Raw genomic sequence first — 21,254 nt, 5'->3', positions numbered from 1 at the left:
CACTTTGATTTTTTGAATTTCCAGTTTTTCTGCTCTGCTTTTCCCCCATCTTTTTGGTTTTATCTGCCTTTGGTCTTTGATAATGGTGACGTACTGATGGGGTTTTGGTGTGGGTGTCCTTTCTTTTTGTTAGTTTTCCTTCTAACAGTCAGGACCCTCAGCCGTAGGTTTGTTGGAGTTTGTTTGAGGTCCACTCCAGACCCTGTTTGCCTGGGTATCAGCAGCAGAGGCTGCAGAAGATAGAATATTGCTGAACAGCGAGTGTTGCTGTCTGATTCTCGCTCTGGAAGCTTCGTCTCAGGTGTGTACCCCGCCGTGTGAGGTGTGAGCTGTCGGTCTGCACCTAGTGGGGGATGTCTCCCAGTTATGCTACTCAGGCAGTCTGTCGATTCTCAGTTCTCAGCCTCTGTGCTGGGAGATCCACTGCTCTCTTCAAAGCTGTCAGACAGGGGCATTTACCTCTGCCGAGGTTTCTGCTGCTTTCTGTTTAGCTATGCTCTGTCCCCAGAGGAGGAGTCTACAGAGGCAGTCTGGCCTCCTTGAGCTGTGATGGGCTCCACACAATTTGAGCTTCCCCTACAGCTTTGTTTACCTACTTAAGCCTCAGTAATGGCAGGTGCCCCTCCCCCAGCCTTGCTGCCGCCTTGCAGTTAGATCTCCAACTGCTGTGCTAGCAATGATGGAGGCTCCATTGGCGTGGGACCCTCCAGGCCAGGTGTGGGATATAATCGCCTGGTGTGCCATTTGCTAAGACCCTTGTTAAAGTGCAGTATTAGGGTGAGAGTTACCCAGTTTTCCAAGTTTTGTGTGTCTCAATTTCCTTTGGCTAGGAATAGAAATTCCCTTCCCCCTTGCACTTCCCAGGTGAGGCAATGCCTCGCCCTGCTTCAGTTCTCGCTGGTTGGGCTGCACTTGCGGACCAGCACCAACTGTCCGACATGACATGCCCCACTGAGATGAACCCGGTACCTCAGTTGAAAATGCAGAAATCACCCATCTTCTGTGTTGCTCACACTGGGAGCTGGAGGCTGGAGCTGTTCCTATTCAGCTATCTTGGGTGCACCCTGGTATGTATCCTCCTGTCTTATTTCTAATTGAGCTTATTTATATCTTCTCTCTTCTTTTCTTGATTAATATTGTTATTAGTCTATCAATTATATTTATCTTTTCAAAGAACTAACTTGTTGTTTCATTTATCTTTTGCATTTTTTTTTCTTGTTTCAATTTCATTTAGTTCTGCTCTGATCTTTATTATTTCTTTTCTTCTGCTAGGTTTAGATTTGGTTTGTTCTTGTTTCTCCAGTTCCTTGAAGTGTGACCTTAGATTGTCTTTTTGTATGTTTTTGGACTCTTTGATATATGCATTCAATGCTCTGAACTTTCCTCTTAACACCACTTTTGCTGCATTCCAGAGGTTTTGACAGGTTATGTCACTATTATTGCTCAGTTCAAAGAATTTTTAAATTCCTATCTTGATTTCTTTATTGACCCAAAGATCATTCAGGAGCACATTATTTAATTTCCATGTATTTACATGGTTTTGAGGGTTCCTTTTGGAGTTGATTTCCAGTTGTTTTCCACTGTGGTCTGAGAGAGTACTTGATATAATTTCAGTTCTTAAAAACTTATTGAGACTTGTCTTGTGGCCTATCATATGGTTTGTCTTGGAGAATGTTCCGTATGCTGATGAATAAAATGTGTATTCTGCAGTTGTTGGGGAGAATGTTTTGTACATATCTGTTAAGTCCATTTGTTCTAGGGTATAGCTTAAGTCCATTGTTTCTTTGTTGACTTTCTATCTTGATTACCTGTGTAGTGCTGTCAGTGGAGTATTGAAGTTCCCCAGTATTATTGTGTTACTGTTTATCTCATTTCTTAGGTCTAGTAGTAATTGTTTTATAAATTTGGGGTATCTGATGTTATGGGGTGTGTGTGTGTGTGTGTGTGTGTGTGTGTGTGTGTGATTTTGATTTTTCCTGTTGGACTAGTCCTTTTATCTTTATATAATGTCCCTCTTTGTGTTTTTAAACTGTTGTTGCTTTAAAGTCTGTTTTGTCTGATATAAGAATAGATACTCGGGCTTGCTTTTGGTGTCGATTTGCATGGAATATCTTTTTCTATCCCTTTACCTTAAGTTTAAGTGAGTTTTGCGTTCTGAAGTTCTTTCTTCTTCTTGTTTCTTTTGTTGAATCAAAATCCCCTTTCTAGTGTGTTTTGCATTTATCTAAGTGTGTCCTTCATTTCCAGAAGTTATGATTATTTTTATTTATGCTCTCTATTTCTCTGGCGATTATTTCTGTCCATATCCTGTAATGCTCTTTTCATTTCTTTAACTTGGTATTCAACTTTCTGTGGTGTCTCCTTGTTGAGCTTAAAAATCAATGTTCTGAATTCTTTCTCTGGCAATGCAGACATTTTTTCTTGGTTTGGATCTATTGCTCATGAGCTAGTGTGATCTTTTGTGGGTGTTAAAGAACCTTGTTTTGTCACATTACCAGAATTGTTTTCCTGATTCCTTCTCATTTGGGTAGACTATGTTAGAGGGAAGATCTGAGGTTCAAGGGCTGCTCTTCGGATTCTTTTGTCCCACGTGGTACTGTCTTGATGTGGTTTCCTGAGAGTAGAGCTTCGGTGATTGTACTTTCTCTTCTGGTTCTACCCTCCAGGGGAACTACTGCACTCTGGGCTGGTACTTGGGAGTGTCTGCAAGGAGTCCTGTGATGTGATGCGTCTTTAGGCCTTTCAGCCTTGAATACCAGCACCTGCCCTGTGGTAGGTAGCTGGGGGAAAGAAGTGGACTCTGATATATGGTTTGGCTGTGTCCCCATCGAAATCTCATCTTGAATTATAGTTCCCATAGTCCCCATGTGTCATGGGAGGGACCCAGTGGGAGGTCCTTCATGAATCATGAGGGCAGTTACTCCCCATGCTGTTCTGTTGTGAATTCTCATGAGATCAGTTGGCTTTATAAAGGGTTTTCCCCCCTTTTGCTTGGCATTTCTTGCTGCCACCATGTGAAGAAGGATGTGTTTGTTTTCCCTTCCACCATGATTGTAAATTTCCTGAGGCCTTCTTAGCCATGCTGAACTGTGTGTCAATTAAACCTATTTCCTTTATAAGTTACCTGGTCATGGTTATTTCTTCATAGCAGTATGAAAATGGACTAATACAATAAATTAGTACTGGGTAGTGGGACACTGCTATAAAGATACCCAAAAATGTGGAAATGACTTTGGAACTGAGTAACTGGCAGAGGTTGGAACTATTTGTAGGGTTCAGAAGAAGGCAGGAAAAGGTAAGAAAGTATGGAACTTCCTAGATATATGGAGAGCTCAGAAGACAGGAAGATTTGGGAAAGTTTGGAACTTCCTAGAGACTTGTTGAATGACTTTGACTAAAATGCTGATAGTGATATGGACAAAAAGTCCAGGCTGAATTCGTCTCGATGGGGATGAGGAACTTGTTGGGAACAGGAACAAAGGTGACTCTTGTTATACTTTAGCAAAAAGACTGGCAGCATTTTGCCCCAGCCCTAGAGATCTGTGGAAATTTGAACTTGAGAGAGATGATTTAGGATGTCTGGTGAAAAGAATGTCAAAGCGGCAAAGAATTCAAGAAGCAGCTGAGCATAAAAGTTTGGAAAATTTGCAGCCTGATGATGCAATAGAAAAAAACCCCTATTTTCTGCGAAGAAATTCAAGCCAGCTGCAGAAATTTGCCTATGTAACAAGGAACTGAATGTTAATCACCGAGACAATGGGGAAAATGTCTCCAGGGCATGTTGGAGGTCTTTACAGCAGTCCCTCCCATCACAGACTCAGAGGCCTAGGAGAGAAAAAGGGTTTCCTGGGCTGCATCCAGGGCCCCCTGTGTGCAGCCGGGACTTGTTTCCCTGCATTCCAGCCACTCCAGCCCTCGGCTAAAAGGGACCAAGGTTCAGCTTGGGCTGTGGCTTCAGAGGGTATAATCCCCAAGTCCTGGCAGCTTCCACATGTTGTTGAGCCTGTGGGTGCACAGAAGTCAAAAACTGAGGTTTGGGAACCTTCTCCTAGATTTGAACGGACATATGGAAATGCCTGGATGTCCAGGCAGAAGTTTGTTGCAGGGGTGGAGCCCACAGGGAGAACCACTGCTAGGGCAGTGCAGAAGGGAAATGTGTGGTTGGGGCCTTCACACAGAGTCCCCACAGGGTCACTGCCTAGTGGATTTGTGAGAAGAGGGCCACTGTTTCCCAGACCCCAGAATGGTAGATCCACTGATAGCTTGCACTGTACACTTGGAAAAGCTGCAGAAACTCAACACCAGCCCATGAAAGCAGCCAGGAGGGGCCCTGTACCCTGCAAAGCCACAGGAATGGAGCTGCCCAAGTCCATGGGTACCCTCCTCTTCCCTGAGTGTGACTTGGATGTGAGACATAAAGTCACAGGAGATTGTCTTGAAACTTTAAAGCTTAATGACTACCCTATTAGATTAGGGTCTGTAGCCCTCTTTTTTGGCCAATTTCTCCCATTTGGAATGGGAGTGCCTGAGGTGCCTGGGGTAGAATGATATTCCTGAGGTGCCTGGTGTAGAATGACATGGTTTGGCTGTGTCCCCACCTAAATCTCATCTTGAATTTTAGTTTGCATAATTCCCACATGTCTTGGGAGGGACCCATAATTGAATTATGGAGGCAGACACCCCCATGCTGCTATTCTTATGATACTGACTGAGTTCTTACAAGATCTGATGGTTTTTATAAGGGGCTTTTCCCCTCTTTGCTTGGCACTTCTCTTTGCTGCCACCATGTGAAGAAAGATGTGTTTGCTTCCTCTTCCACCACAATTGCAAATTTCCTGGGGCTTCCCCAGCCATGCTGAACTGTGAGTTCATTCAGCCTCTTTCCTTTAGAAATTACTCGGTCTAGGTATTTCTTCAGAGCAGTGTGAAAATGGACTAATACATTCTGTGTGGATCCTTGGTTGTACTTTTGTTTAGCATGCTGTTTCTGTGTTGGTTGGCCTCCAGCCAGGAGGTGGGGCTTTCAAGAGAATATCAACTGCAGTAGTGTGGAAGGGTTACAACCTGGCCCAAGGGGCACCTGGATAGTTATTCTGATTTCTCAGGTGGTGGGAATCATCATAGAGCTCCCAAGAGATTATATCCTTTTGTTTTCAGCTACCAGGGTGGGTAGAGAAAGACCATCAGTTAGGGGCAGGGTTAGGTGTATCTGAGCTCAGACTCTTTTTGGGTGGGGCTTGTTGCAGCTGCTGTGAAGAGTGGGGGTGTGATTCTCAGGCTGATGGATTTGTGTTTACAGGATGATGGCTGCCTCTGCTGCATCATACAGGTTGCCAGGGAAGTGGGGGAAAGCAAGCAGTGACAGGCCTCATCCACCTCCTATCCAGCTCAACAGGCCAGTCTCAGTCCAACCATGCCTCCCCAACAGCACCCAGTGAGAGGGGCTGAGAATTTGTCCCAGGCTACCAGCCTCCCTGCTGAGAAGACAAGCAGGGCTTTCAGGTTTTGCACCTCCTTGCCTGCTGCAGCTTATGTGCTTTTTGCACACCCTGTTCACTCCCTTCTCCAGTTACTGTGAGAAAGCTTCACATTTGAGTGAAATTGTTAGAAAGTTCAGCTGGAAGTTTCCTTCTCCCTGTGGTCTTTCCCCAATTCCACTGGCAGCTCTCCCCAACGACCCCTGTGAGACTAAGTCAAGAATGGAATGGTTTCCCTGGAAACCGTTTGAAAGTGCCCACAGGGCTTTTCCCACTACTTCCTCTACCCCTGTATTTTGCTCAGCTCTCTAAATTTGTCTCTGTTCCAAGTATGGTCAAATCTTTCTCTTGTTATCTGAACCTTCAGGTTCCCCAGTGAGAATGTGTGTTTGGGGGCTTGTGTTTCCCCTTCACACCTAGGGCACTTACAATTTTTCAACTGTCTCATGGACCCTGCAGTGGCAAACTGAGTCTTTCAAAAGGTCTGTGGATTATCTTAACTTTCCTGGTATGTTTCTGCAGTAATTTTTGGAGCAAAAATGTTCATGATATTAGTCTTCACACGCTGCTCTGTCTGTCCGAGTGTGAACTGCAAGTTAGTCCTAACTCCTATCTGCCATTTTCCTGAGCCAACTTGCTTATTTGTTGTGAATGTCTGTTTCTCTTAGACTGTGAGCTTTTAAGGCAGGATGGTATATTTGCAGCTTCAAGGCCCAAGTTTTTTTTTTTCCATCCAATGTAGAAAAATTTCAACCATTGTTTCTTTAAATATTTTTTTCTGTCCCCTCTCTTTACAGAGACTCCAGTGACACTTCCTTTACACTCCTTGAAGTTGTCCTGCAGTCTACTGATGTGCTTTATTTATTTGATTCATTTTTTCCTGTTTCATTTTGGATCGTTTCTATTGCAATGGTTTGAAGTTCAGCCTTTTTTTTTTTTTTGCAAAATTTCATATTTAATTAATCCCTTTCAACTCTGCAGCCATAAAAATAATGAGTTCATGTCCTTTTCAGGGACATGGATGAAGCTGGAAGCCATCATTCTCAGCAAACTAACACAGGAATAGAAAACCAAACACTGCATGTTCTCACTCATAAGTGGGAGTTGAACAGTGAGAACACATGGACACAGGGAGGGGAACATCACACACTGGGGCCTGTCAAGGGGTGTGAGGCAAGGGAGAACATTAGGCCAAATAACTAATACATTTAGGGCTTAAAATCGAGATGACTGGTTGCTAGATGCAGCAAACCATCATGGCACATGTATACCTGTGTAACAAACCTGCGTGTTCTGCACATGTATCCCAGAACTTAAAGTAAAACAACGGAAAAAAAAAGAAAAAAAATCCCATTCAGTGTACTTTTCATCTCAGATATTGTTGTTGACATCTCTAGAAATTGAATTTCTATCTTTTAAAAAACATCTTCCATGTCTCCACTTAACTTTTTGCACATATGAAATGCAGTTATAACTTTTTAAATATTTTTTTCTGCTAATTAATATTACTGTCAGTATTGGTTCCAAATTGTTTTTTTCTCCTATCATGGCATATACTATCCTGCATCCCTACATGCCTGTTAATTTGTTATTGCATGTCAAACGTTGTGAATTTTTACTTTATTGCGTATTGGATGTTTTCCTATTTCTGTAAATATTCTTGAACTTTGTTCTGGGACACAGTTAAGCTCTTAGAACTGTTTGATACTTTTGAGTCTTGCTTTTAAGATTTCTTATGTGAAACTAGCATAGCATTTAGTCTAGGGACAATTTTGTTCGACGACTGAGTCAAGATTCTTCTGCACATTCTACCAGTTTCTATAAATTATGAGATTTCTAATCTGTCTGGTGGAAACAGACACTATTACTGGGCCTGGGTGAGTATTGGGTACTTGTCTTAGTTTTGGCAGCTATAACAAAGTACACTAGGCTGGTTGGCTTATGAACAACAGAGATTTATTTTTCACAGAAGTTATTTTGACAGTTCTGGAGACTGGAAGTCCAAGATCATGGTGTCAGTGTGGTTGTGTTCAGCTTAGAGCTGTCTTCTGGGTTGCAGACTGGCAGATTCTTTTTGTGTCCTCTCATGGTAGATAGAGAGTGAGCTAGCTCTTAGGCCTCTTCTTATAATGGCACTAATCTCATTCATGAGCACCCCATCTTCATGACCTAATTACCTTCCAAAAACCCCACCTCCAAATACCATTACATTGGGGATTAGATTTTAACATATGAATTTTGGGGAAGGACACAAATATTCAGTCCATAACAATCATGTTCTTTTTAATCATTTTGGGTAGTTATTTCCTTGGCCATGAATAGTTTCCTCACACACATGTGCTGATCAGTATTCACAGGTTGATTTAAGGAGAACTCTCTACAGGTACCTGAACTTTTTTTCCATGTGCAGGCCTCTGTCTTCCATTATTTTGTTTTGTGATCTCTAACTACCCTGGTCTCCCCAGTATCCCAGTTTCATCACTTCAACTCAGGGAATCTTGTTGATTAGGCAGAAAACCCAAGAAGACTGGCTGTCTCCACCCAAATCTTATTTTGAATTGTAGTTCCAATAATCTCTACGTGTTGTGGGAAGGACCTGGTGGGAGATAATTGAATCATGGGGGTGGGTTTTTCCTATACTGTCCTCATGGTAGTGAATAAGTCTCATGAGATCTGATGGTTTTATAAATGGGAGTTCCCTTACACAAGCCCTCTTGCCTAGTGCCATGTAAGATGTGCCTTTGCCCCTCCTTCATCTTCCACCATGTTTGTAAGGCTTTCTCAGCCCTGTGGAACTGTGAGTCTATTAAACCTCTTTTTCTTTATAAATTACCCTGTCTTGGGTATTTCTTCATAGAAGTAAAAAATGGACAAATACACTTGGGTACCCTGTCCTTTTGCTGTTGGTTGGAAACTCAAGGCAGTAAGTTCTGGCAATTGTGGGATTCCCCTCATTTTGTTTTTCATCTGCTAGAGATCACTGTCCTTTGTTGCCTAATCTCAAATGTCTTAAAAACCTTTGTTTCACATATTGTGTTCAACACTTTTTGTTGTTTCAGATGGGAAAGTAAATCCAGATCTTGTTAGTTGTTAACAATATCTTGGCTGGAAGCAGAAGTCCTTTGAAGTTTTTAATTAAAAGCTTATGAAAAGACATCACCACTATATTCTCTAGTTTCAAAAATTCAAGATTATCCAAAATGAAAAGTACTGGGCCCAGATGGGTTCACTGGTGACTTCTACCAACATTTAAGGAAGAAATCATATGAATTCTCAATCTGTTTCATAAGATAGAATTCGAGTGGCTGTTTCCTAGTTCAATTTATAAGACCAGCATTCAATTTACTCTGTTCAATTCTCTCATCACAAAATCCCTAAAATTTCTGAAAAGTAAATAAATATCATGGTTTGTAACCAGAATAACACAACAAGAAAATAATTTATGTATTGTTTTCTAGAATTGTTAAAATTTTGTGTTGCTGATTATCACCTACTCTACAAGGTATTGGATGACAGGGATGTAACCAGAATTTTTTATTGACTAATATAATTAGGGCCCTGAATGATAAAGCTTTGTTTATTTGATACTTAATTTATGCTATTAAAAATCATTTGATGGTCTATATTGTTCTAATGCAAATGAACCATACTTCTATGTAGTAATAAGCTTTTGTAGACCAAACGTATATATAGCTACATATGTAGCATGAGTGCCAAAATATTTCTAGCAATTTTAACTATGAAATACAATACCTAGAGGATATTAATTCAGAACTTTAGAAATGTGTCTGATTCTAAAGAGATTTATATTACACATCTTGACAAGGAAGAAAGAATATGAAAGCTAACAGAAGTATTATAAGACAGTGTTTTAGAAAGTGAAGCTCCCAAACCACCTACATCAGAATTAGTATGATTATGGCAAAAACTGCAATTACTTTTGCACCAATCTAATCAGTTGAGAATGATTGAAGTCACGTTGGGGAATGAAATGATACCAATTAAAATTAATTTAAGCAGAGAAGTTCTGGCTTTAAATTCCAATTTTTCCTCCTCTAGAATTAATAAAAATCTCAGCAAGATGTGTTCAATTTCTATTAGTCCTATTCTTCCATTCTATTCTCTATTAAAATAGTCATCTTTTTTTGTGTGTGTAAACTGTTGATTATTAAAAGTGACTTAAGAGAAATTTAAGATAATTAAAAATATGCCTTGTATTTCCTTCCTTTGATACATTGTGTTTGGAATGAAGATCTTTGCAACTGCCCAGGGTTCATATGAAATGAAGAATGTTTGTCAAAGAGTTATCTATTCCATGCATCTTCTATCCTCCACTATGTCATTGTTATTAAACATTTTATTAATATATCTTAATATTTTATTCTCATATATACAGACAGTTAATGTTGTTTTCAGAAATCATTGATTATATTTTGGAGATACTATGCAATTAAAATAATGATCATTTATAATTAAATAATTATAAGATTCAGAGCCTGTAATGCATAATCTAATTTTAGAAAACTTATTTCCAATTATATAGCTATTTTATTGTTCGATATGTCTTCTTCAATTGATATTCAAGGCCTTAAGTTAGTTTATTTCCCCATTCAGATACCAGTTCAAGAGGTAGCTAAGCTTGGATCTTAGTACTTAAACATTTCTGTGTAAAGCCAATTGTACTACCTGTGCAAACTATGAATCTTTGAGAAAAGAGATTTGGATGTATTCTGGAAAATGCAATATAATAAACAAAGGCTGGGACTGATGATTTAGATAAACAATGATATTGGACAGTTTATTTTGAATTATCTGGCACTTGAGAAGGAAAACAGGAAAATCATACTGACTTTTAATGAGGAAAGATGGATGGTAACTTGCTTTGGGTTTGACAAGCTATTGGAAAATGTCTCTTACAGCAGTAGTTCTCAAATGCCTGAGACTCAGTTGAGAGCTTTTAAAAATGCTAACTCTCAGGCCCTAACTCAGAGAGTCTTTTGTGATATGTTTTAAGTAACCCCTATTATTGTTACATATCTGTTGTTTTCAGGAACACTTTGAATAATTCTGATGTAGTTGGTTTGTGAGCTTCAATTTCTGAAACACTGTCTTAAAATACTCCTGTTAGCTTTCATATGTTTTCTTCCTTGTCAAGATGTGTAATGAAAAAAATTTAATTTGATTAGAATCTCTGTAACTTTCCATTAATTATTAATATAGGGCTAGGCACAGTGGCACATAACTGTAATCCTAGCACTTTGGGAGGCTCAGGGGGGAGGATCACTTGAGCCCAGGAGTTTGAGGCTGCAGTGAGTTATGATTGCACCACTGCACTCCAGCCTGGGAGGGCGAAACCATGTCTCACTAAAAAAAATTGATACAGTACAGATGAAATTTAAAAATTACATATCTGATGTGTCAAACTGGAGAGACTAGGCATGGCAAAAAGAAAGAATAAACAGAAGCTAACAACTTGACACTATTTTCTTTAGGTTTTCACGTGATTTAATATTAATTATTTTAAGTTAGTACTTGTCAAATTTTTAGTTTTATCTCCCATGACCTATACTCAACATAATCTATCAACCAACAGCTGAGTGTAACAGAGCTTCTCCATTAAGATAGTGTTATAGTAATATTTCTCCTTTATCTTGTCGTTTCAGGTATTATTAGAACTTTCTGATACCATGTGTGCTGTTTTCATTTTGTAGTATCCTTCAACACATGTGACTAATTTTTATTATACATAAGGACTTTGAGACACTCAGAACAGAAACTTGGTTGACAACATGAGTGTGTGTATGATGAGCACTCCCTCCTAGAACGGGAAGGTTTAGATATGTGGTTGACCCAAGTGGGAAGTAGAAGGAAGTGATGATGGATAGGGTGAAAGAAATGGGAGATAAGCAGGATGGTAAGAAATTAGAAACAAAATAAACAAAGACGGAAAAGAAAGGAATAGTTAGCTTTGGTTAATACCAAGGTTTAGAACAACTGACTTTTTCTTTAAGCTAAATGTGGTGGCTCAGCTGTATAGAGTCTACACAAAGGAATGTCTGAGACTGAGCAATATGGCAAGGTTTTCCTCAGGACTGACACAGTCAAGTGATCTGAAGAGTGATTCTTAAGGGCCATTTTCTATTTGCTATAAAAGCATCCTGATCACTTGGGAGGGAAAATGCTAGATTCTGCCATCAAAAGCTAGCACTTTTATTCATTCTTTGGCACGTGTGGTGGTGGTGGTTTTGTGTGTGCGTGTGTGTGTGTATGTGTGTCTGTGGTCAGGGATAGGAAAAAAGTAGCATGAAAGTATGTGGCAGGGCAACTGGCTGTTCAGGGCTCAGACTTAAGGGTGCTATGGTATGTTGGTTATATCCCTTCAGATGCAGAGTCTGGCCTCCAGATTTCTTAGGCCCAAATCTCAAGACCAATGTCAATTGATGTTTGCTGATTATAAATCAGACTACTAATTTTTTTTAGAGTACATCAGTCCCCAGTGTCTAAAATTGGGGAAGGCTTGGAATGCCAGGATAAATATTGTGTGCCTTATGTGATTGGGAACTAACAAATACTTTCCTGCAAGTTAGTGGAGTAATGAGAATATCTTGTTATATCTTTTTTTTTTTTAAATCAAGTATAACCACTAGTCCAGTAAATTTCTGGCTGTATAGGATATGCAGAGTAATTGCTTATTATACTCAGAATAACAATGGGATTTTTAGACATGAGGTTAACTGAAATTGTTTTTAAATATCCAGTCTCCACCAGATGTTATTTTGGTAGGGTTTCATGAAGAGTGCATGTAAATTAATTTCTTTTTAGTCGTAGATATTTTTGACAATGTTTTGTCAAGCCAGTATGTGTTAATCTGTTTTGTGTTGCTGTAATATCTTGTGTTGCTATAATACCTGAGGCTGGGTTATTTATAAAGAAAAGGGGTTTATTTGGCTCAAGGTTCTGTAGTCTGTATAAGAAGCATAGTGCTGGCTGGCATCTACTTTTGATGACGGCCTCAGAAGCTTATAATCACGATGGAAGATGAAGGGCGAGCAGGCGCATCACGTGGTGAGAGGGAACAAGAGAATGAGGGAGGAAGTGTCAGACTCTTTTAAACAACCAGAGCTTGTGTGAGCTTGTGTGAACTCATAGAGTGAGAACTCACTCATAACCGCGAGGACAGGACATTCATGAGGACAGGACATTCATGACCCAAACCCTTCCCAGTAGGCCCACCTCCAACATTGGCTGTCACATTTCAACATGAGATTTGGAAGGGACAAAACATCTAAAGCATATCCCTGTGTATTTATATTTGGGGTATTAATACAGAGTTAGTAATAACTTTATGTCCCATTACACAGAGGAATCAGAATGACTCCCTAAAGACTCTATGCATTAAACTTGATAAGAGTTAAGAAGCTCAAGCTAATGTCAGAGGAGAATTTTACTTCCAGTAGCTTCTACCTTTCCCTCTTTCTATGGATAAGTGTTCTTTCATTTGAAAACCAAGCATTCACTTCCTTTATCAGTAACAAACTACTAAGAAACGCATTACTGACATTTTGGCTCAGAGGTTTGGGACCTCAGAATTTAACTCCAAGCTGGAATTTATGTGCTTATTTTGGGATACGCTTAAGCATATGAAAAACATTTAACTTTCTCTTCTGTGCATCCTACGTTGAGACTATATTAATAAACAAACAAATGGAAGGTATTGGGGGAGGAAGTGCTGGTTGGGATAAGTAATAAGCAAAACTGAGACAGGGCTCTTAGAGAGTACAGCATACAGACTCTATTGACAGAGGAATGGGAATACAATTGTGCTATAAAATGGTGCTTTCAGATTCCCTTGCCTTTAAAAATTTGTATTTCTGTTTCTAAGAATAGCCCATGTTCATTGCAAACAATTGGAAAAATATAGAAAGTATAAGATTGAGGAATATCTTGTATACCTCTATTACCCAGAGATAACCACTGCTAATATTTTTATATATGTTGTTTTCTATTTATCATTTTTATAAACATATATGGTAAAATTGCATCACATTGTATGATTATTTGATACCTGGGTTTTAAAATGTATTGTAGTATTGTGATTCTTTATTTCTTTGTCACTAAAAGTTATTCTAAAAAGATAATTTTTAATGACTGCATAATATTTTTCATATGGCTCTTCCATAATTATTTTCTTTCTGATGGTCATTTAAATTTCTTCTTCTCCTTCTCCTCTTTCTTCTTCTCTACCTCCTCTTCCTCCTCCTTCTCCTCTTCCTCCTCCTTCTTTGCCATTATACATTGTGAGGAACATTTTTGTAGATAAATATTTGTCAGTTTCTTGGATTATTTCCTTAGTAATATATGCCTTGAAGTCAATTTCCACATCAAAATCTATGGATAAATTAGCAGTCTGATTTATAATCAGTTATGGCCTTTTCAAAAGCATTTTAAGAAAAAGTTCTGATATAGACTCTGACAAGCAAAGAAATGGCATCTCATTTTACTCTTCTCAGTACTTTTGAAAATTTGAATTTGCACATCTTCAAATTCAAGGCAAAAATTTATCATTTTATTACATGTATTTGATTATCTTCATGGGTATTTTTGTTAGTAATCTTCAGTTGCGTGAGTTTGAAAATCATTTGAAGATCAGTTAATCAAATGAAATCTGTTGCTTGTTTAACCTAGCAAATTTTTTTTTACACAGAAATAAGAGATATTAAAGAGCTTCAGGTAATATTATAATTTATTTCTGGATCCAGTAATTAGTTCTAGGTAATAGTCCTGGTTTTACAAGTATAACTACGTCTATAACATTAAGCAAATTATTTGTCTTCTTTAGACTTCCTTTCCTTTTTCATCTATAACATGAGGTGTGTGACTAGAACATTTAAAGATGTATTTTATCTTTATAATTTTATGGCTGCAAGATTTTTAAAAGGTGGCTTCAAAATAACAATATATGAATTTTTATTGACTACAAAGGTCATTCTACATGAGTTACAAAACTCATTTAAGTTGTATTTTTGAAATAAGTTTATGACCTACCAAGATTATCCTTGTATGAAGCATTAGAAGGAAACAAAAATGTTTATTTGAATATGTGTTGATGTGTTTATAAAAAATTAATCTTATTATGATACTGAGAACCTCCAGTACCCAAGGTTGGGCAAATTCAAGTTCATACAATGAATAGTTGCTTGGTGGACACCTAATTTTTAACAAAGTAAGGCTTCTGTTGGATATTTTGAAGAGGATTACGCCTTTTATAATGTCTTTGTTGTTAATGGGCCTGTTTGAATTTTCTGTTCTCCATTAGTAGTAGAATTATAGCAGGAATATATTTCATTTTATATTTATATCTATAGATGATGTATTAACTTTTTTCTGTTCTTACCAATACTCATAAGTTTGGACTAAACTGTAACCATATCATATTTAATGTTTCAAAGTTTAGTAATAACTTCAGTATATGCAAATTTAATAATGAGAATTTCATGTGCTTTGCTTTGGGCTGAAGTAAATTTGGCACAAATTATAAAGCAACAGATGACAGTATGTCAGGATTTAAATAGCAACTGATGTTAGACTCTCTTCCACTTAGAATAACTCAGTTTATACCTAGTGATCTTAAGTTGGAAAAAGAAAAATTATAAAAAATGGTTCTAAATTGGCTGTGTTGTGCATAGAGTAGTTATTACCACATTACTGAAATCAAATAAGCCACACCCTTAAAAAGAGCAGTGAAGATTGATACAAACCTTCGGTTTAAGATTTAAATTGAACATTTTCTCATGGAATGGTAGCGAACAACATTTTGGGGAAATAAGTAATGAGAGACTAGGAAATTTGCTAGTAACTGTCATGAAGCCAGAAATCTGTCCCTTACTTTGTGTGTATGTGTAGTGAAGTCCTGGATAATAGTGGATGTGTTTTATTTACCCCATTTAGGCTGAATCACATAGAAAATGTATTTTAGGAAAATCATTAAAAATTTTTTTGGCCAGGCATGGTGGCTCATGCCTATAATACCAGCACTTTGGGAGGCTGAGGCCAGCAGATCACTTGAGGTCAGGCATTTGAGACCAGCCTGGCCAACATGGTGAAACCCCTGTCTCTACTAAAAATACAATAATTAGCCAGGCATGGTGGGATACACCTATAATTCCAGCTACTCAGTAGGCTGAGGCATGAGAATCGCTTGAACCCGGGAGGCGGAGGTTGCAGTGAGCCAGGATGGCACATGTTTATATATAAAATGTAGGCTTTGATAGCTAATGGACTGATTGAGGCTTGGGAAAAGCCATATATGTGTGTATAGACAGCTTACTCACTGACCACATAATTTGGATATATTTTTGGCTACTTGCTAAAAATAAACCCATCTCCATAAGAACTGAAGATAATTACTTTATCTTCAGTTAATTTTTAGATAATTACTCATCCTAATTATCTAAAAATCATATGAAATAAGAAGATCTCTTCAAACTGGAAATGGAGGAGCCACCAGAAGGAGTGAGAATTTAGAATCACTCAGGATGAAGGAGAAGATCGACGAAAAAATACCTTTAAGTCATTTAGCAATGACCAAGAACCACACAGTAGGAAGACCAGGGGTCAAAGCTGAACTGGGGAAAACTAAAGGGGAGTAGAGCTGTGAGCGCCAAGCAGATAGGGGAGTGTAGTTTGGGATGACTAAGGCTGCTTCTCAAGCTCACACCTGTTGACTTGATTTTGTTGTTTGACAGGAGAGATAGAGACGTCTAAGTAACAATGTGGACTTCTGACTGTGGTGGAGAGTACGGAATATTTCTAATTTATATTAAATTTAAAAGGTCGACACTCTTAAGAAATCTGAGCACATAAGCTAATAATAATAAGCGAAGTGTAAATCTATGGATTAATGTAAAAGTTAAAATGACAATAAAATGTTAAGACAAAATGAGTGTTATTTAAATTTAAATATGAATCCCATATGTATGACTCTAGTACTTTCATATGAAAAAAAGAGTTCTTTTATGAACATTTTTGTTTCTACAATACATGACAGGAAGACAAAAGACTTAACATTTTGATTCTAGAGTGGAGCTCAGTGGAGTGGTTAACAGGACTTTCAAAACTGAACAAGCCATGTTTTTTTCAGTCTTTGTTTCTGGTTCATTGACTAAAGAGACATTTTTTTTCAGGCAACCGAAAATTTCCTTTATTTATTCAAGCACATCTGTGAAATCACTTTTCTTTTAAAAGATACGAAGACTTTCCAGGATAATGTATAGAAGACAGTTCTTTTGAATGTATGCTTGCTGCTTATTCAGTGTTTAAAAAGGAACTTTGATCTCTTGCTGATTTTCGAAGATAAGTAGCAGAGCTACAGATGAAGCCGTAGTAGACTCCAGGGCTTAAATATAGTTATTTGCAATATGGCAGAGAGCAAGTACTCTTAGCTTCATTAACTTAAGAATTCCACCTGGAATGAAGTCACAGGGCTGCCTGGAATTTGCCTGGTATTATAAGTTCATAATGCCTTCATAACTTCAACATTTCTGGGGGGTGTAGATTGAACATGAAATTTAATTCAGTCTGAATATTGCAGATGTAAATTACTTTCAATTTTAGTTGGAGCTCTAGAAATTCATGAATGAGATAGAAGGCATGGGGTGAGCTCTTTGGCTTAAATCTCTCTGGCTTTCTGGGAACATTTGGGGAACAATTTAAAAGCAGGAGCTTATAGTTCTTATTTTCAGAGTGACAACATGCACAAGAAGGCTATTTAAAGCCTCTTTATTAAATTCAAATATCAAAAATCCAGTAGGCTAAAAAAAAAAAAAAACCTTCCTACTTTGAACTCAATAATTTTGACAAATTGGCTGAGCCTTGTTTTCCAGAGAAATGATACATTTATCCATGATCCAAAAGGAAATCTGTTCCTTTTATTTTTCAATGTGTGGTACAAATGTGTTTAGAGTGTGCGTTATGTATTTATTTTTGGGAGTGCTTATTACTGTGCCAATGAATATGCCTTGTATCAAAGACGGGTGTTTCAGCAGCAGATGTTTAAATTATATTTCCACTCTGTAGCAAGTAAAATTATTTTTGAGTGTCAAAATAAATAAATATAGCAGTTTGAGTGATATCTCCCAACTAGAATCTAACCTGAAGAAACTTACCATAAGACAAAAGAAAACATGTTTTTTGGCAAGTATCATAGGAAAGAATTACCTAATACACATAAAATACAGCCTTACTCAGCCAGTTTAAGTAGGATGAACACATGTGATGAGAAGGGCATTTGGTGAGTGAGAATCTGAAGCTGTGGGGAAGTATCTTGAACAGAATGAGAGTAGGTCAGTGAAGATAGGGTTTTTTTTTTTTTTTTTTTTTTAAACATTGAAAGCATTTTTATGAAATGGTCACTTGTAGCTGCATTCAATGTGTATGTTCTCCTTTGCTGGTGAGTTTTATGTACCAATATTATTAAACTAGAGAAATAAGTAGTTGCTACATTATTATCAGTATAACTATCTATCGTTCATCTGTGGATTGTACTTAGGTACAATCTGGCCATTTTTCACTTCTGGATGTAGTTGGTTCCAGTGTCCAGTATGCCCCCTCGCCACACTCATCTACTCAGGATATGTTGTAAACTACACTGGATCAACTATTTTTTTAATGAGTTCTTTATTCTGTGTTCCCTTCCAGATGATGCAAGTAGATTATACCAATGTGAAGGCTTTTCTGTGGGCTTAGTAATACTCACATTTATGACTGTCAGAAAATTGGTTTTCTCAGCAAATTCTTCTAATTTAATTCATTTATGATGGCCATAATTAAGGTAGGTTTGGGTTTAGTTGTTAAAAACAAACACCACAGAAATCAAACTGAACTCTGCCTCCATCTTGGCATTTGCAAGAGGAAATTGGAGTGAGGGTTAGCCTTAGAGGGTGTTAGGATATGTGTAGATGTGTGTGTGGAGGACAGATGTATGTGTGTATATGTGGAGGTGGTAAGATTCAGGGCTTAATTTTACTTCTCCAGCAAAAAAGTCCCATTTCTTTTTGATCATTGGTTATTGCCAATGCTTTGTAATACAACAATATGATAACACACATTTACAGGAAACTAATACTGCTTTCCAAATTTAATGTAGAAGTAGTGGGATTCTTTTATCTTTTGACTCAGAGACCAGATATCAGAAGCATGCAAACAAAGGAAATTGCTACAAATAATTTTTAAATGAAAACCTATAATAATAGTTGAAGTATAATTTGGAGTGTGTGCTGATGATATTATCCCAGTGACTTTATGATGAACTGTTATTATATATATGTGTGTGTGTGTGTGTGTGTGTACTCATTCATTTAATGGAATCTAAATTAAGAGAATGCATCTGGAAGATGCTGGAGAAGGGTCATATTTTTTAAATTGTTGATATCTTTTGAAGTTAGTATCTAAACTCTGGGTATCTGATAATTTAAGTAGGTTAAGTCCTGGAAATTCTGGGTAAATGAACTTGCAAAACCCACAAGTACTTTTGCACCAACCTAATAGTATTTGAATCTAGAGTATCAAATAGATAGTATCCAGTTGGTAATCTGTGCTGTATTCTCAGATCTAGATCCCCTCTCTGAATAGCATGAAGTCTCTTTTGGTGTTCAGTATGTGAATAGTTCCTTGATATTCCTCAGTTTCTGCATGTTTTGTCTTTCAGGGAGTTTGCCTGTGTAAATGGCTCTCAATCATCCATCCCAAGCACTTGCTTCTGACTTTGAATTGTAGAATGAATTAATTTTCTTAGTACTTCATTTTGTGACTTACTGTAAAATTACCCCAACAAGGACTTTGCCCCTTACATATTTGGAAAAATGTTTTGAGGCTAGATAAATGAAGAGGCAGTACAATATATTCTGTTCTTTACCTATAGTCACCATAATTTTGTTCTAGGAAGTTGGTCTTATGAATGTGATCATTAAATATCAGTGGTTAGTACCTATGTGACACTGGCTGACTGCTACTTGGGAGGATATATGGTTAAACTGTATTCCATTCTACAGGGGAGTAGATTACACCTATGCCTGCATTCAACTAGCCATCTTCTAGTGTCTTATGTTCATAATGAGAGACCATGAGAGAAAGTGCAGAGACTTCAGGGCAAACTGTAGTTACATCTATAAAAACAATTTAGTGGAGTGGAAAGAAGACTGGATAAAGACAATCTGAAGACACATCTGGTTTACAGTTTTGTCTTTAATTGACTTTGGCCAGGGTAAGTCACTTAATTATTACAATTTTTTTCCTTATGTTTACAATGAAGGGGTTCAATTTAGATAACCTGTAAGAGGTTTTAAGAGGTTCTAGGTTTTTCTAGTCCTAATATTCTATCATCCTATATTACTACTAACTACCAAATTATTAGCTTTTTGACAGTTATTGAAATACTCAAAAGTTTTATGCAAGTAAAATGATAGCCCAGGATATTGGCTGATTGGTTACTTGACTAGTCAGTTGTGGAATTGTGCAGGATTCCATTTTGGGACTTGTATTAGGGTTCTTAGGAGAAACGGCGCCAATAGGACACACACACACACACACACACACACACACACACACGCACACAATATTCACGTATATAAATTAAGCAATTGGATCAAATGGCTATGGAGAGATCTAGATTCAGGAGAACTAATGATATAGTTTCAATTTGCGTCCAAAGGCCTGAGAACAGGAGAGTCAGTGTAAGTTCCAGGCTGAATCTAATTCTGAAGACCAATGTCTCAGAGACAGTCAGACAGAGGGAGAGAATTCTTGCTTTTTTAGCCTTTTACTTTATTTAGGCCTTCAACAGATTGGATAAGGCACACCCACATTGGGGACAGCAATCTACTTTACTCCGTTTACTGATTCAGATGTTAATTTCATTCAGAAACAGCTTCACAGACACACCCAGAAATAATGTTTAATCAATTATCTGGGAACTCTGTGGCCCAGTCAAACTGACACATAAAAGTAATCATCATAGGATTGGAAGGCTCAACTTCTTTCTAAGAAGAACTTAGAAAAGACATCTTCGAAATTATCTGCTTCACTAGATGACTAAAATTGGTGAGCTCTTTTTCTTTTTTTGGTGAGTTATTGGAAATCATAGTATGGCCAAACATACTGAAATAGACCCCTTAGGATGTTCTCAGATAACAGAACAGTATGGCTCATGAGAAAAGCAACAGCTGATGAGAACACAAATATTTATGGAAATAAGGTGATTAAATAAAAATTAGAGACTGATATGGGTGAGATGAAATTTTTTGGTAAAAATAAATGTCAAAAAATTATGTATTGATTAAAATAATCTTTCTTAAGCTAAGAGTTTTGGAAAATTACCAAATTCATTGGTCTTTTCAGTCATGCTTGTTCAGATAGATGGCAATCCTTTACTACTGTTTTCTTCAACTCAGGAGGAAAAATGCAAATTCATCTATTGTTACAGCTTGGTATTGTGCAAAGAATTCTGGGAGATAAGTCAAAACACTCAAGCCAAAGCCTGGTGTTTCCACTTAAATAGGCATGTCTCTTAATCTCTCTGTTCCTTAATACTTTAGGATATTTTTCTACCTTAATATCTTAATTCTGAAGATATTTTGTTTTTAATCTCTTTGTACATCATCTATAAAGTGGCAAAAAACCAATAACTGTCCATCTAAGAAGCCATACAAACCTAAGGTTTTGTTGTTTCTTTCCTTTATTATAGCCATTTCCCTTGTTTGTTTACTTTAAACTTTTTATAGC

General features: G+C 37.6%; 1 long non-coding RNA gene and 1 other non-coding gene across 3 annotated transcripts in view; one reads left to right on the top strand and one right to left on the bottom strand.

Annotated features, from left to right (window-relative positions):
- The window catches only part of LOC123573624 (uncharacterized), a 253,019-nt gene that overhangs the window by 58,094 nt on the left and 173,671 nt on the right, over positions 1-21,254 (top strand). The window lies entirely within an intron of this gene.
- LOC123573803 (small nucleolar RNA SNORD66) lies at positions 20,413-20,493 on the bottom strand. The gene has a single exon (XR_006698535.1). It is a non-coding gene; the product is annotated as a small nucleolar RNA SNORD66 (small nucleolar RNA).

This window comes from Macaca fascicularis, chromosome 5 (assembly GCF_037993035.2).
Source record: "Macaca fascicularis isolate 582-1 chromosome 5, T2T-MFA8v1.1".
NCBI classification, from domain to species: Eukaryota; Metazoa; Chordata; class Mammalia; order Primates; family Cercopithecidae; genus Macaca; species Macaca fascicularis.
Note: the sequence above shows the minus strand (reverse complement) of the source record. Positions and strands in the feature narration are given on the sequence as shown.